General features: G+C 41.7%; 1 protein-coding gene and 1 long non-coding RNA gene across 5 annotated transcripts in view; both read left to right on the top strand.

Moving 5' to 3' along the window:
- The window catches only part of LOC135394156 (potassium voltage-gated channel protein Shaker-like), a 375,971-nt gene extending 373,503 nt beyond the window's left edge, over nt 1-2,468 (top strand). For all 4 annotated transcript variants that reach the window (XM_064624712.1, XM_064624713.1, XM_064624714.1 and 1 more), the window contains exon 3: nt 2,379-2,468. The gene's annotated coding sequence lies outside the window, so the exon portion shown is untranslated. The remainder of the gene's footprint in view (nt 1-2,378) is intronic.
- Nucleotides 2,469-11,005: 8,537 nt separating this feature from the next.
- On the top strand, nt 11,006-14,733 carry LOC135395342 (uncharacterized). Its single transcript, XR_010423029.1, has 3 exons — nt 11,006-11,867; nt 12,917-13,022; nt 14,399-14,733. It is a non-coding gene; the product is annotated as an uncharacterized LOC135395342 (long non-coding RNA).
- Nucleotides 14,734-15,784: the final 1,051 nt, after the last annotated feature.

Raw genomic sequence — 15,784 nt, 5'->3', positions numbered from 1 at the left:
GTACAAAATGATGCATGGTGACCGCGATCACAACCTGTGAACAGACCCAGACATGCACGAACCAGAAATCTGCCTGCCTCCTGCTTACCGCTGTTATCGTTGGCATGAGCTTCAGTAGGTTTCTTTGACTCTTGATCGCTGGACTACGCGACAAATGTCAGGTAAGTGGTATTGCGCATCCTATCAGCGAACCTCCGTAGTGTGCAGAGTAATTAAGAGTAGCCCGAATACACGTCACAAGTAACGAAACTTTACACGTGACACATTCTCAGGAACACAAAGAGTAGCAGAGAATGACACAAAAGGATAGTCAGGTCCGCGATGGCAAAAGCACTAGAAATATAAGAACACTGAAACTTTCTACATTTACTTGCTACAAGCTTTCTCGCAGTGGCGGGACATGGTTCGCTATGGACCACATCTCTCTCTCTCTCTCTCATCCCCCCTCTCTCTCTCATCTCTCTCTCGCCTTTTCTTAGTTTATTAGTTTCTTTCTAGTTAATTGTGCTTAGTTAGTTTTGGTTACGTTATTTTCTACTTATATTCTTGCGGAATAGCAAGTCGACGCACCGTTTGGCTGACATTTCCTGTTTTTTATTTATTTATTTATTTTTTTCTAATATATATATCCCCCCCCCCCCCCCCCCCCCCCGTAGAGGACGCCTGGTCCACCACGAGAAAGCTTGCATCAAACCATTGTTCTTATATTTCGAGAACACGAAGTTGAACATTCAGCTCTTCTCGATGTTAATGTTGGTCCGGACGACTATACCTTTTTATCTTAAAATTCATTGTGCAGAATGGCACTCTCCTCAATCCAGAAACCGTTATCTTTGTGAAATTGTGCTTACACTACTAACTTAACCACAGAACGTCACGTGGGTTGACTGTATCAGCCCAGTACTGTGTAGAAAACACTGCATTCAAACCGAAACCTGACCCTCTAGTCGACGATTTCATTTCCGCCATACTATCGTGACGGCAGCAGAAGAACGAGGGCTACTATGTCCATGAGGCGAGGGTGGAAAAAGGGGGGCCGCACGCGTGCCATACTTGTGACGTCACGCAGAATTCCATTTGGGGAAGCGGTAAATATTCAACCTGTATTTTTTGTTTTTCTAAAAAGGCCTACACTCTTAGAAATGAACTTCCCCACATAGCACGCTCCTAGCCAACCATCATCCCGAATGACAACGTTCTTGCCCCTGATTTGTTGAAAACGGGAGGAGGAGCCTATTTTGTGCTCATTATGCGCGGCACAAAATAGGCTCCTCCTCCCGTTTTCAACAAATCTAGGGTGAGAACGTTGTCATACGGGGTGATGGTTGGCTAGGAGCGTGCTATGTGGTGAAGTTCGTTTTTAAGAGTGTACGTTCGAATCCTGGCGTCAGCGCCTTTTGCTCGAGTTGTTTGATTTAATTGATTCTGGGCGTTGGATGCTTATGTGTTTGTGTCGTCCATGTCTGTAGCCCGGCTTGGCTAATTTCTCGTTGTTTAAAGGTTGTTTACAGCAAACAGATTTACTTCGAAAATCATCGAAATGTTTGTGCAAGACACAAAAATAGGCGGCATTCCACTTAAATTCCCAAGACAGATTTCATCTATGGGAGATAAGGAGGATTCCATTGGCTGCAGCACTGCAGGGAATAATCAGTGACAAAATCAATGTAGCAAGACAATTGGCGCACACCATCTGTTGTTGCGCAGTTCAGAGACAGAGATAAGTACGGAGACAAGACGAAGGAGGCGGACACCAAACAGCTCGCTGCACACTACTAACACTTAGAGGTCGCCACATGTCATCCATAAAAGAAATTAGTTGCAACACTAATTGCATTTAAATATTCTTTCTTACCGTGAACCATAGTGGAATGGAATTGATTACCCTCGGATGTATATAATTCTGTAATAAAAAAAAATTGGCCAGCTATTTCCGATCCGAGACTGATTTTAAGGATTAGTAACTTGTTGGATATATGTCGTGATGTGTTGTATAACGATCTGTGAATGTTTCTTTTCTTGTTTGGGAAAACTTAAACTGTTTGGCGTTTTCTTTTTTTGTTTGCTTGTTTGGGAAAATATATATAATTTCTAGTGATTGCCATATCTTTCAACTGTACGCTGTATTTGATATGTGTGTTTTTCATTTTCCCACTCCTGTTATGGCTCCAGAATAGAGCCCACAGTAGTGCGAAATAATAATAATACTTGGTTGCGTTATTTTTTCACTGCATACCCTTTTCCATACTACAACCAATCACGTCTTTCTCTTCTCCTAAGAACGAAAGCGCGTCCTGGAAATATAGCGTGTCAAAAACATTATCCCTTCCTCCTGCTCTTTCTCTTTCCTTAACTCGTGTCTTTCCGATGCTACACAGGAGTTGAGGCATCAGCGTAGGAACAGTATCATCCTGGCGACCCTGAAAGCGTTTGCCGAACTGGTTTCGTTTTCGTCACAAGCTGCCATTGTTCGAGTGCAAGTTCGGGCTTGGAATCCCGAACGTGCGAGGCGACCTTTTTCTGCCATTTTCTTCTCCCAGTGCAGCTTCAAACGCGGGTCAGGGTTCCCGAGAGAGCGCGATTGAGCAGCGTGCTACGGGGCCAACAACGCTCCGTGTCACGAGCCCCGTTTCGAGAAAGCTCAAAAAAAGAAAAAGGCGCCACCTTGCGAGCTTGTTGGTTGCTTAAGCTTCGGAAGAATAAATCCCACACGATCCAATAGAGTCTACCAAGGAAGCGTCTACTTTGTGGTCTCCAGTTGTACGGGGGTGTGGGGTGAGATCCCATTTTCAAGCCAGTACGATCCAGAATCCAATCCAAGAGAAGCTTAATTCAAAATATAATCGAATAATAATAATAACTTTATTGTGGTGGTTTTATACATCGAAAAGAAAACAGGATGGCCTATGCTTTTTGGCATGTGGGCCGTCCTTGGTAGATGGCAGACAGTCACTAATACCAGTATTTACGCAGTTACATAGCCTTGAAGAAAGAGAAAAAGAAAGAAAAAAGAAACAGAACAAGTAAGGAACAAAAGAAAGAACCCATTACAGTAATATGTGTAACAAGGGACGATACAATTAATTCCAATACACAGTCAGAATTCAATACAATACAAGTTCAATAATTCAATACAAGATGGAAAGTGCAACGTACATGTGTTATTAGTGGCATGCCCGAACTCTTCAACCTTTCAGAAACAACCATTTTCTGATTAGTTTCCTCGCACCACGTTTTGTTTTTTCGGTAAATACGTACCTATAGGTACTGCATTAAATCAAATCAGGTAACCTGTTATTGGAAATAAAATCAGTTAAATCGGAAGTTTAACTAAGTAAAAGGGAAAGCAGGTTTTATGACACCGGTTAGTGGAAACATCATTAGCGTCAGTGTCAGCGTTTTGTAGCACGCTAAACGGGCAGTCTAAACAGTCACGGTAAGCGGTCAGCTAAACGGTCAGCGTTTTGTCATAAGTAAGTTCTGTGCTGTTGATTTGTTGCCCCTAAAGGCTAGCGTTGAAATCGTAGCTGAAACCGCTGTATAGCGAATCGAACGCAGGATAAAAATGGTAGAAAAGCAGGCGAGCTGGTGGATAAAGTGGTGGATCGAGTTTATCCACGAACACAGGATCTTGTCCAGAACCGAGCCAAACAGGTGCATCTCTTGGATGCATGGTGCCGAAGTTTCTTTCAATCCAAAATTCAATCCTTTTGTAGACAGAGAGTATCATTATTATGCTCATAAGCAGCATACTTAGTACAACTACTGATGCTGTTATAAGTAAAGTGTAGTTAGTAGGTACCTCCGCATCGTTAACGTCAATAAGGAAGCAATTAATTTCACAAAGTTTCAAGGGGAAGATGACCTCGATTCCAGCAGGATACACTATGAAAATATTTTTATCCTCTAATCGATGTTGACGTGAAGCCTGAAATTGTTCGTGCATTTTATAACAATGCTAACCCACGCGGGAAGATGGCAACACAACATCATGTAAAAGCCTGAGTCTGGAAACACAGAGGAACGACACGAAGCTTTTACATTATGGAGTTATGCCCAGACTGAAGCTTTTACATTATGGAGTTCCTCCACCAGCCAGTCTGCATATGCGCCATTTTGTCATAGCCAGCAAAATCCCTGCAAGTTCTCGCCATGCAGGTCCTTCTTTTACTTTCTTCTCCCGTAATCCCTCAGCTGAGTGACGTCGCAGCCCTAACGCCACAGCTGCAATTCTGAAGAGACACGCAGAGTATAAACCCTGCAAATGTTAACTCAAACGTGGTCATTAGCGTAGAAAAGCTTCAGAAAAACAGAACTGCCTAGCTTTATGAAATCAACCACTCTCCTCTTCTTTCCGACGACACCTAACAAGCTCGCAGACGACGCATACATAAAAAGAGAAAGGAAGCTTTCTGAACGTGGCGCTCCCTGTCGACACTCAAGTTGTCACACAACGCCTCCTTTTTATCAACAGCCCAAACAAAAATATCACGTGACCATCACGTGACGTTCGCCTGCACCGCCATGGTTCTTCGTGGCGGCTCTGCCAAAGACACTTTTTAAAATCTTCTTCACGCCAACGTCCAAAGCACTACAAAGAGGACTGTATAGCGGACTTTGCAAGAAGCAGAAATCGTGAGAAATCCGTGCGATTTTTTCGACCGAAAGAAAAATCGCTTCGGGACAACTGCCTTCGGTATTGAAATGGCACCGCGTCTTGTTGTGTGGGATTCTCATGGATGCGCGGTCATCCCGTCCAAAGGAATGTATGGAAGACAAAGAAAAAACCAAACCTTCAGTGAAAAGAACAAATCTATGAAAAAAAAAAAGACTATCTTCAAGAATCGAGAACTGGGACAAAGACTTATTCCACACGAGTGTACAGCGCATCTAGCAAGTGGTCTTACAAATACCTTCTTCTCTTTTCACACTTGCTTGTCTTTAATGTATGTAATGAAGTGACTCGGTCATGTATATACATATTTTCTTTGCTACTGAACATTGTTTGTTCGTTATAATTTATAGAACGATGTGAATGAAGAGATATCGGAAAGGGACGAGTGTACCAAGCGTAATTCTGTGAAGAAGGCGAACTGGCTCAAAGGTAGGTTGAGCTGTCCGTAATCACTGATCTGACCAAAACTTTATGAAACAAACTGTAAAATCTAAAGCTCTTCCCGTATTCCTATTCTACGTTGGTGAGCTAACACCTAGGACTTGAACAGAAAATATCGTTGTCCACATTTTTCGAAAGATGTTCTCTCTTATCTTAATACAGAACTCCTATTGTTGTCCTATCAGACGGCAGCATTTACTGCTAGTGAAAAAAAAAAGTATATATATATATCACTCAGACTACCTTTAAGCCCCATGTACGCGTGTTGTCTGTCCGATCATGGTGGTACATTGTGAGCCGTGTGGTATTGCAAAGGAAAGAAGAAAAAAAGAAGGGAGTTAGAGAGACCACATATTTGAAAAGGTATATATTTGTTTCTGCTCATCGCCACGACACTGCTCTTAAAAGAAAAACCCATTCCCCGAAAGTGTTTTCAAGCTTCGTATTGTGGTCATTTCCTTCCTCCTCCTCTCCTCCTCCTCCTCCTCCATCTCCATGTGTCAGTTAGGCCTGAGTCACTGCGTTCTCGAGAATGAAAAAAAAAAAATACTTTCTAGTCTCTCTCCCTCACACACACACACACACACACACACACACACGTCTGCAAAGCGTTCAGCAACAGTAATATACATCCGTTTCTGCTCAACTGGACATTACCTGGAAGAACGTGTAGGCAGATTCCATCGAAGGGACATACACTCAGTATTAACTACCCATTTGACGCCGTAGCGTATATGTTCGACACGGGAAGGTTGATGACCCTGTCTAAAAAAAAAAAAACGCACTTTCCTCGCTAGCTTTTCTAGTTATTGTAAATAGATCTTTCTCTTTGTTTTTCTTAACTACTACAATTACTACTCAATCTTGAAAGGTGGCCAAAGTACTTCCGTTGGTCCAGTCACGAGTGCAGATGTACCTCACGCCTGCGGTACCTTGGTACCTACGCTTCGCCAATTTATCCTCCTAGTATAAATCTTAAAACTATATTATTCTTTTCCTCCTCTCTTAATTCCCACATCTTTTCTCTTTTTTTTCTTTTTTCTTTTTGCATGCTGAATTAATCTGGCTTAGCAACAGTGCAGTAACCACAAAGTAGAAAATGTTAAACTTTGTTGACCACGTTTGATACTTCTGCATCAACAACATTTGTCCCCCCTTCTTGTCTAGGACTTCTTGTCTAGGACAGAGTCAACATTTCTCAACGTTGCTGTTGGATGCGAACCCTAGCAAAAAATATTTCAAGTTTGTAAAGAAGTCTTATGCGACCCTGTCGCCAGTATTTGTGGATTCGTACGACAACGGTCTGACACAATACTCGAATACTTAAATAATACTCTAGTAAACATCACAGGGAAAAGAATAGCCAGCTACCAATTTTAGCGAGATGAAATTTTTTTTTTTTAAATATTGATGCTTCCTGATGTGAACATGGTAACGAAAGCGTGTCTCGGACTGACCCAGGCCACGGCCGGCATGGCATGTTTATTGAATGGGAAACTTGAAATTTGTTTGCTTGGGTGTCCGGGCGCAAATATCCACAAGCGCTTGAGATGAACATACCGGCAACTGTGCGCTTCACACACATACCGGTTCCGGTATAGTGCGCCAGGTGTACCTTACTCCATAGAGCTTTGAAATTTCGGACTTTCTAGAAGAATCTTGTATCTGCTATCATACATTCACGAAACAAAAAAATCATCAAGCTTGGATTTCGAACCCACTGATACTACTTCTGATTACACAGATTTCTTCCATACATGACACATAAATGCAAAGCCGTACTGGCAAATAGTCCATACAGCTCTAGATAAGATAACGTGTGAATCTCTGCTGGCGTCGACGCTTCAGGCTTGCGAACCAAGTTGAAGATAAGCGGAATATGAGTCTGAATGTGAGGTTTATACGTAAACGCTATAGCTTAAAATTTTCATATCTGATAACCTTCAACAGTCGCTTCGATGCCTTAATAGATAATTAACTTCTTTTCATCTAGTGCGCTTATACTCAGGACATTCCATATAGTTTCCAACAGCATATCTTCGAGCTGTTAGTAAAAGAAGGCTAACATTGGTAGGTTATGAATGTTTCGTTTTCGTAGGTACCCAAAGTAAAGTGATGTATTGAGCTCAAGGTCTGTAGAGCTAGAGATGTAGAAACGGCTCTGAAATTGGGCCTGGTTGCGATTGGCTCTCTGCTGTGATTATCAACCGAGCCTAATGCAGATTTTTTTTTTTTTGCATCATGTTTCGGCTCTGACTATTTCAGATATACAGTCATTATTAATTTGCAGAATCTTTTTTTATTTTTTTCATTTGAGCAGCAAACTCAATCGAATGGATATACACGTTATAAAAGAATCCGTGCGGTATGCTGGTTCATCGGTTCAGATGTGCGCTTTGTCTTCGCGAAACGCTGCTATATGGAACCTATGTGTCATATTGTTACCATCAAACGGGCAACAGTGGTAGTATGTTGTATTGAAAGTGATCCGTATTGCAGTCTGAGAGTGTTAAAAGCGGAAAATTTCAAGTCTTTCGCGATTAGTTGTCGTTCCGTATAAAAAAAAGCAAACTATCCTTCCCAATACCACTTTCATTCTTCTTCTGCACAGGCGATTGATTTCACAAGACTCAAAAGCGATCACTCGGGCTATTTTGTAAAAATCGAAGCGTGGCCTAGTTTAAAACCTGATTTAAATTGACAAGAAACATCGCGTTCAACGATACCAACACCTTTACTGTAAAGCAATTTCAGTCCGAAAACGAATCAATTTTTCTCGTCACTACGAAATACATAACCGCGTGTGCTTTCGGAACTAGTGGCGCCCCCTTTCCAAATGGCGCGCAATATTTACAGGTTTCTTCTTCTGTCTTCTGTGACTAACCAAAACTGTCCAAATAATCTCCAGGACGCGTCTACGAGCGATTAAAGCTTTGAACCGTTGTTATATAAACACGATAGGAGAAGGTTGTGATACTTCCGCCCTTTTTTACCGCTGCATTGAAAAATAAATCAGCAGGCTTAGCGTTACTATGAGGGTTCACCTGACCACCTCGTAGGAGCCAACTTTGAATCCACTTTAAAATCCTCGAAGCTTTTGCAAAGACTAGTCGTTCAATGTTTGCACCTCTCTTTCGTTCTGTCTGCTTACAGGGTTTTTTCAAAGTGCTACGATTGGGGCATGACCAGCCTAACCTAAAACAATGTACATAATGTAATATAGACGAATGGATGAATGCTAGACTGCGTGCTAAAGTAAAAAAAAAAAGTGCGAACGAATTTCTTGTTCTGAAATCTTTTCGAAGAGTAACCTTAGTCATACTGAACATTAGGAGCTCGTGCATAACAGTGTAGGAATATCTCGAAGCGCATTTAAGGAATGTCAACACGAGACAGTCCTCGTCCCTATTGCTTTTAGATTGACTTTTTTCTTCCGTTAATTTTTTAATGACATTTCTGGCTATTTTTTTATCTACGATAAAAGTTTTTTTAGTTAGAAGAAAACGCAACACCTGCCAGTACTAACGCGCATAAAATGCCAGAACTACTTCGTAGCTGAGAGATGGCCAATCTTCTTGCATTGTATTTTAGGGATGTTTGCAGTTCAGTATAAACAATAACGAAGATGAAAATAGCAGAAAAACTGGTTGTGATAGTTCCGTATGCTCAGAGGAGGTTTGAAAAGAGGTTTTGCCAACCATGCCATATTTCTGGTTGTGAATTGTTCGTTCTGCCGTCTTTCTCAGTTTCGTGTCTATCGCTTTATTTCGCTCTCCTCAACTCAACGCAATGTGAACTTTGTGCAGAGTTTCTTTCGAGTCGCGCATTCGTGTGTCGTGTTATGTGCGGCAAGTCACGTGTTTCGCTTAAAGAACCTTTATTTGTTGAATCCTGTGGTTTCACTTTGTGTGATATAACATAGGTCGCCTGTGATAATTTATGGAGTAAAGCTACATATGGGCATCGTTGTTGCTGTTGGAGTTGCACAGTTCGAGTTGAGTTTTGTGTTCTCTGTACTGCTGTACACAAGCACGCACAGGATTCATCCTCGCATTCTCTAAAATTTTGTTGTGTGCGGAAACAAAGGTAAAAAAAAAATTATGGTGCTCACAGAGATGGATGTTATTAATAGGACATATTCTAGTGTGTTCATGCATCACGTGTTGTTTCAAAAGTACAGCGAAGTTCACTGTTAACATGACATGGTACTAGTTTGTGCTTAACATGAAATTGCTCGTTTGTGAAACACTTGTGCCCATAGGATGTTAACATTCACGATCTTAAGGTGCAATTTTACTTGCTATAGTGTCTCCATGACAGGATGCAATAACGAAGGTATGTTCCGTTCGTGCAAAACGACATATTTTATCAGATGCCAATACGCATATTTATTTTTATTTTTATTTTTGCGAGCTCTCCATGCTCTTTCAAGCGCACGAACGCTCTCTGGTCGAATCTGTTGGTAGATTTTTTTTAAAACTAGGGTCTCGTGAAATGCAGGCGCAAGCGAAGGCAGAAGGCGGTGTTTTGAGCAGTTTTTGAGAAGTCTTTCTTGCAATCCCTCCTAAGGTTGTGTGGTAGTAAAGACACAACATTTGTTTGTATGGGAACGGATGATTCCCAGCAAATAAAGCTGTTTTGTTTCGATATCTCTGCCTTACCTCTCTTTCATCATTTCTTCACTCTCTCTCTCTCTCTCTCTCTCTTAGTGGCGAAAAATGAACCAAAGGATCCAGACGCAAGAATTTAATGCTTAGCGGTACCTTTCCAGCGGTACAGAAGGCTACTTTCGCACTCTCTTTAGGAATGCACGTTATTGTTTTCTGCAGACTGTAGTCGTATTCGTGGAGCGGTTTATTTCGAGTTCGAAGAAGCATGGGAAGAAGTATCAATCTATAGAGCGCGTTCTTCTTCTTTCTTTCTTTTTTCTTTTTTTTTTCCTTCAACATTTTTTATAAAGCAATGAGAGGAGCGTAGATGTCGTTCTTGTTCTGCTATACCTCTCTGTCTACCTCTTTCCTGTTTGTTTGTTTGTTTGTTTTTCTCTTTTTTCTGGCTCTATTTTTCCACCCAGAAACGCGTTTTGGAGTAGCCAGTCCTGACTGGGTCGGGACTAAGATCTCCATATTTTTCTTTCATTTCCAATTCGAATTCCGGTTCGTTTTTGCAGTTGAGTTACACGACCAGGCGGACGTCCCATCGAAGACAGTATGTAACTACAAGAGGATGAATTACCTGAAATTCATTAATTAACTTTTTAATTATAGAATTTCAGAAAAAGCTAGATAGCAGAAGGGGACACAATCCTTGTTGAAAGCCATCTTATCTTCTAAAAATCTAGTAACGAGCGCATGCCCTGCAATATCCATCGCTGAATTTCACTATGCAAATGAGCCGAAACCAAAATCCAAACTTTTCTCTCTCTTTTTTTTTTTTTTTTTTTGTTGGAGAGTAGCAAGCCAAATATTAGCTGACATTTCTCAACCCTTAGAAACAACAACAACGAAAATCGCGCTCCTGCCAATCCATCGCATGCCGCATCACCTTTGCCGACGGAGGCTTATCTGGGCAGGAAAGCGGTTTATCGGGGCCAGCAGATCAGCAGCTACTCCAAACATCTCTATTGTTTCAAAGCACGTGCCCTTCCGTGCGCTGTGCTACCGGCCACCGCGGTTTCAGCTCATTTGATTATCAAAATTCGGCGGTAGATATTTCAATGCACCTGCGCGTTTCAGGATTTTTTAAACTTGGAATGACTTCCAATTAGGATTGTCTCCCATCCTTTCATCTTTCCCTATTTAAGGAGATAATTAATGAATTTTAGGTAATTACTCATCTTGTATTCCATACTTTCTTCGAGAAGATGTCCGCCTAGCCGTACAACTTAGAGTCACTAAATAAGCTACGCTTCTAAATAAGCTGAAGCGTAGCTTATTTAGTGACTCTAGTACAACTCATCTACGAAAACGACATCTATGCTGCCCTCATAGCTTTTTTTATTTAAAAAATCCTAAAGGACAAAGAAAAGCTCCCTGTATAATGACAGATTACGAAACTTATTTAAAACTGTCTTTAGGAAGCACAAAGAGAAAGGTCTTGTCAAAGATCTTGAAGTCCATCCCTCCACATTCCGCTCTCACCCTGGATAAGTGGGACAGCCGTTATAACTCTTGATCCAACAGCTTCGTGGGCCCAACATCTCCACTAGCTAGCAGGTCCGAAAGAGATGTCTCTTTTCTAGTGGAAGCAGTCTCTCCACTAAGGAAGGGACGCAGAGATAAAGACAGGGTATCCCTACACCTTCCCAGCTCCTCTCCTTGTACAGTTTGGTGATCCGCATCCTGGGTTGCTTCTGCTATGGGACTTCGCGATACACAGCTCCTAATAGGTCGCAGCAGGTGATCGGAGTTCCCTCTAATGTATTGTTTTTCCAAGCAATTTTAATATGTTTCTTTTTTTTTTCTGTGTGTCTTTGCCGAGGAAATCGAGGTGGACACAGCGGTGAACTTCTTCCGTTAGGTTGGGACCCTGCTGCAAGGAGTGGTTGCCGCTGCTCCTTTTACCTGCAATGAGCTAAAGACAGCGTCACCAACAGGGAAAACCCAGCTCACCTAGGCTAACCTCTCCTGAAACCCACAAAGAAAGAAGAAAACAATGAGGAAAGCGGACGTACAGGGAGCAAAGTTCTTTAGCCCTCCGCCTGGAGGTGTTGGATACCGACCCCCAGGACGTATGTCTGTCGTCTGCTAAGGTACGCGAAGCTTTTCTTCCACTTATTGGTGCGTACTGAATAATGCGTAATGTGTTGCAAACCCTTAAGCCCGCATTCTGATTGAGAGATAAGGCTTAGTGAAATACCTCATAAAATCTTGGAACGCTTGATAAACTAATGCTATAAATAGTTTCGTTCATCGTAAGTTTATTTCGTAAGGCGTAGACCATTGACTTGTCTCGAGCACTCTTTACAAAACTTGCTTTTGTGCAAATGAGGCGATTGGAGGAATGCCAAGAATCTGAGGCCAAGAAAGGTACCAAGCTACTCAATGAAGTGAAGCACAACAGCGGTTCGGAGGGGGGTGGGATGGGGGGTGTTAGGAGTAGCAGAAGAAGTCGGGAAACGAGTTCAATTTCTCCTCGTTTTTTTTTCCTTACGAACAAACAAACAGCGTAAAGCCTCAACGATTACGACACATCTTTAAGTCCCTAACCGTTGCAGCCGCAACGAAATGCGCTATTTTGTAGCGCTGCCAGTCAGACAGTTATGATCATGGTGCATAATGTAAAAACCCCGAGACTAGGGAACACGAAGAGACAGACACAACACGAAGTCTCAAACACAGCTGAAAATTTTACTTCGCATACAAGAAATATATACAAACAGAAGGGAAGGAAACAACCAGTTGAGGACAAAATAGGAGGTCATTTCGGGGGAACGAGCAGTCTGTTCAAGGCCGGATGTGTTGATTGTTTCTTGTTGTATGTGAAGTAAAATTTTCAGCTGTGTTTGAGACTTCGTGTTGTGTCTGTCCCTTCGTGTTCCCTAGTCTCGGGGTTTTTACATTATGCATCATCTTCACCAGCTCGCTTGCTTCCTAGCCATTTTTTCATGATCATGGTGTTCACATGCGACACCTAACGAAGTCATACAATAAGAATCATTCGTGCCGACAACTTCGTGAACAACATCAACACACATTAATATACCGTACAACACCCGTTAACAATATCGAACAATATTGTCCCCCTAGTTGATGTGTATATATATATATATATATACTAATTGTAATTTTGCAATTGAAGCGACCTTCTGGGAAGCACTGGGAGTGGATCATTCCGAGGTAAACTTCCGCCATCTCTACTGTTTCCAAGGAATGCAAGGGAAGAGTCGGCAACATCGTGTTCTTTGGTATGAAATTTTTCTACCCCATCTGGTTCTTCGTGCTACTAGAGACCGTTTTCGTATGGATCTGTTTTTCTAAACTCCTCTTTATCGACAGCACATATTTATTTCTTACAATAAACCCGTATGACTTCACCCGGGAAGCAAAATGGTAAAGTTGTAAAATTACCATATAGGAATTTTACGATTTATTACGATTAATTACGAATCATATTTATATAAATATTGGTGGGCTAAGCCAGTCTACGTAACCAATCATCGTGGTATCGTTCATGACTGCAGTTATATCCGTAAATACCTAGTTGATTCCTGTTGTGAGACCTTTCCTTTCTTTTTTCTTAATAAACATATTCCTCCCCCCACCCCGGCCTGTTGTGAGTTCACTGTTTCCCCTATTACAAAAACAATTTAATATGAAATATTTATTTGATGAAGACTCTAGATGGTGAAATAATCAAAACATATGCCATGAATGATTATCTCTTTGAAGTCATCAAGAGTACAAATGTTTATCGCACACAGTTCAACCAGTTGATTGATAATGTTCACGTCGCGAGATGACTGATATCATTAAAGACACCTAGCGGTCTTTAACCAGACTAATTTCGCCCACCTTAATGTTCTCTATTGAGTTGGGGACTTACCTAACGTAATGTAAAACTCAGTACAGTTCATACTTAATAATAACGTTCGTCGGCAGGAGCTGATAAGCAGAGCCACCCTAGAGACGCACGGGAAAGACGAAGGGTCTAGACAGAATCTGGGTCACGCCAGTCGCAATAGAGAGGAGTCTGTCGTGAACCACATATCCTGACTCGGAATACAGGGAACCTAGCCATGACAGGCGGTCTTAAATTCTAACACCGACTTGCCTGAACGCCGTGTCACCAAGATTATGACCAGGTTATTAGGAATGTGTGCACCTTCGACTATTGAGAGCGGTGTTTACTCGTCGCAGGCTATCGTGTATCAGCGATGACTATGGTTCAAAGAACGGCTTTTCCATCCTACTTAGGCCCGATTTCACCAAGGCTGGTTGACTTTGAACTGAGATCAAGGGTTGCTAAAACTTGGAGTTAACACTCGATTCGTCTTTACAAATGTTAGTTGGTGACGTGATAAACGTTTCAGTGGCAGTAACTCAAATTAGTAAAGCACAGTTAAGCGTTAAATTCAAGTTAAGGTACCGCTAATCTCGATTCAAACGTTAATCGACGTTGGTGAAACCGTGCCTTAGTCGGAAGCTCTCTTTGTCCTCCGTGTTGCTAAGACAGTATGCATTTTGTCAGTGTGTCAGACAGTGTGTTTTTATTCAATTGAAACGTTAAATATTAGTCATCTGGATTGAAACTTACTACATGTTTTTTTTTTTTATGTTCCAGCCATGCTTATATTATCGACGAAGGCATCGTGCTGTAACCGGTTGGAGTTCTTATAGGCCATGGAAGAGTGCCACCATGCAGTACAGTGAAGCAAGGATGCAGTCAGCCTCGAGTGAAGCAGGAAGCTTCGCAGCGTTTCAGAAATTTTCTAACAGGACTAGTAGAAGTGGAGGAACCACTCTATGGACCCTGTGGGTTACAGTAAGCACTGTATTAGCCGGTCTACAATGTGCACATTATACGTGATAAAAGGTGTCGTGAAGAGGCAGCGCGTTATGTATTGGGGTTGTTTCGAATTCCGATAATTTTTTGGGGGTGCACGTTATACACCGGAAAATGCGGTAGGTAAGTAGCTAAGTAATTGTTCACTGTTTGTTTCAGTAAAAATCACTGTGAGCATCAATGTTTAAGATTCAATCTTAAGATTTGCAGACGACGAATGCGTGAAAATTGATACGGAATAAGTGATGAAGTGCAGATTCTGCAGGAAATCTTGTCATTAAAACTACGTGGATCTAACCGTTCGAATTTTATTCCGAATACCTTCTTCGTTCTCATGACGGCGTTTTTATATTGTAACTAAGCAACGCTAATGCATGGCATGTAATGGCACAACAAAGATAATGAATGCTTACAGAAATCAAACTTCCTCACGACATCAATGAAACAGATCATGACATTGAAAGCCGGATCAAGATATTCACTAGGCTTCTTGGAGGCGATGTGATTATGTATCACTTTATTTTTTGTATGTAGCTAAACGCTTTTACATTTAACTGATCACATATTTTAGATCTAAACGTAAGGCGCCCAACATCGCCGGCACCAGTGCAGCGTTGCTGGTCTATGCTGGGCTACGCAACAACAACAACAACAAATAGATCATGACTATGGCCTGGGGTGATTCACCGCTGGAGAATCTCTTCTATCTGCCCTATTTTCGTATCCTCTACCCTATTTTCGTATCCTCTCTTAATGAGTGGGATGAATCTGCAGTCCATATGCCACTCAATGACACTGACAAACTACTTGACCCAAAGTCAACGGTAATTTGGGAGCCATCACAATGTTTACACGAGCTTGGTTCTTGGTGATAGGAAGCTAACAATCTCTTTTCCCTTTGTCCATCAGTCCCTCTGAGGTCTCCACGAAAGCCCAGTAGGTTCTTGCCGCTCTGGCCTTGTTGAACATGCCCTTCTAGATCCTCTTCTTCCGATAACTTATCTTTCTTTCAATACGTTAGCAAGTGGCATTGCACGTAGTTGTATATCAGTGTTTTGAGCTCTTCGTTAAATATATTCTGAACGGAAAGACTTCTGACTTTTTCCACTGTTCTGACTTCGTGTGACTATTGGTATGTTTTCTGAGTTGTCTACGTGGTATGGA

The sequence above is a fragment of the Ornithodoros turicata genome, chromosome 5 (genome assembly GCF_037126465.1).
Source record: "Ornithodoros turicata isolate Travis chromosome 5, ASM3712646v1, whole genome shotgun sequence".
Taxonomy (NCBI): domain Eukaryota; kingdom Metazoa; phylum Arthropoda; class Arachnida; order Ixodida; family Argasidae; genus Ornithodoros; species Ornithodoros turicata.
The sequence above is the reverse complement of the archived record's forward strand: the minus strand, read 5'-3'. Positions and strand labels throughout refer to the sequence as shown.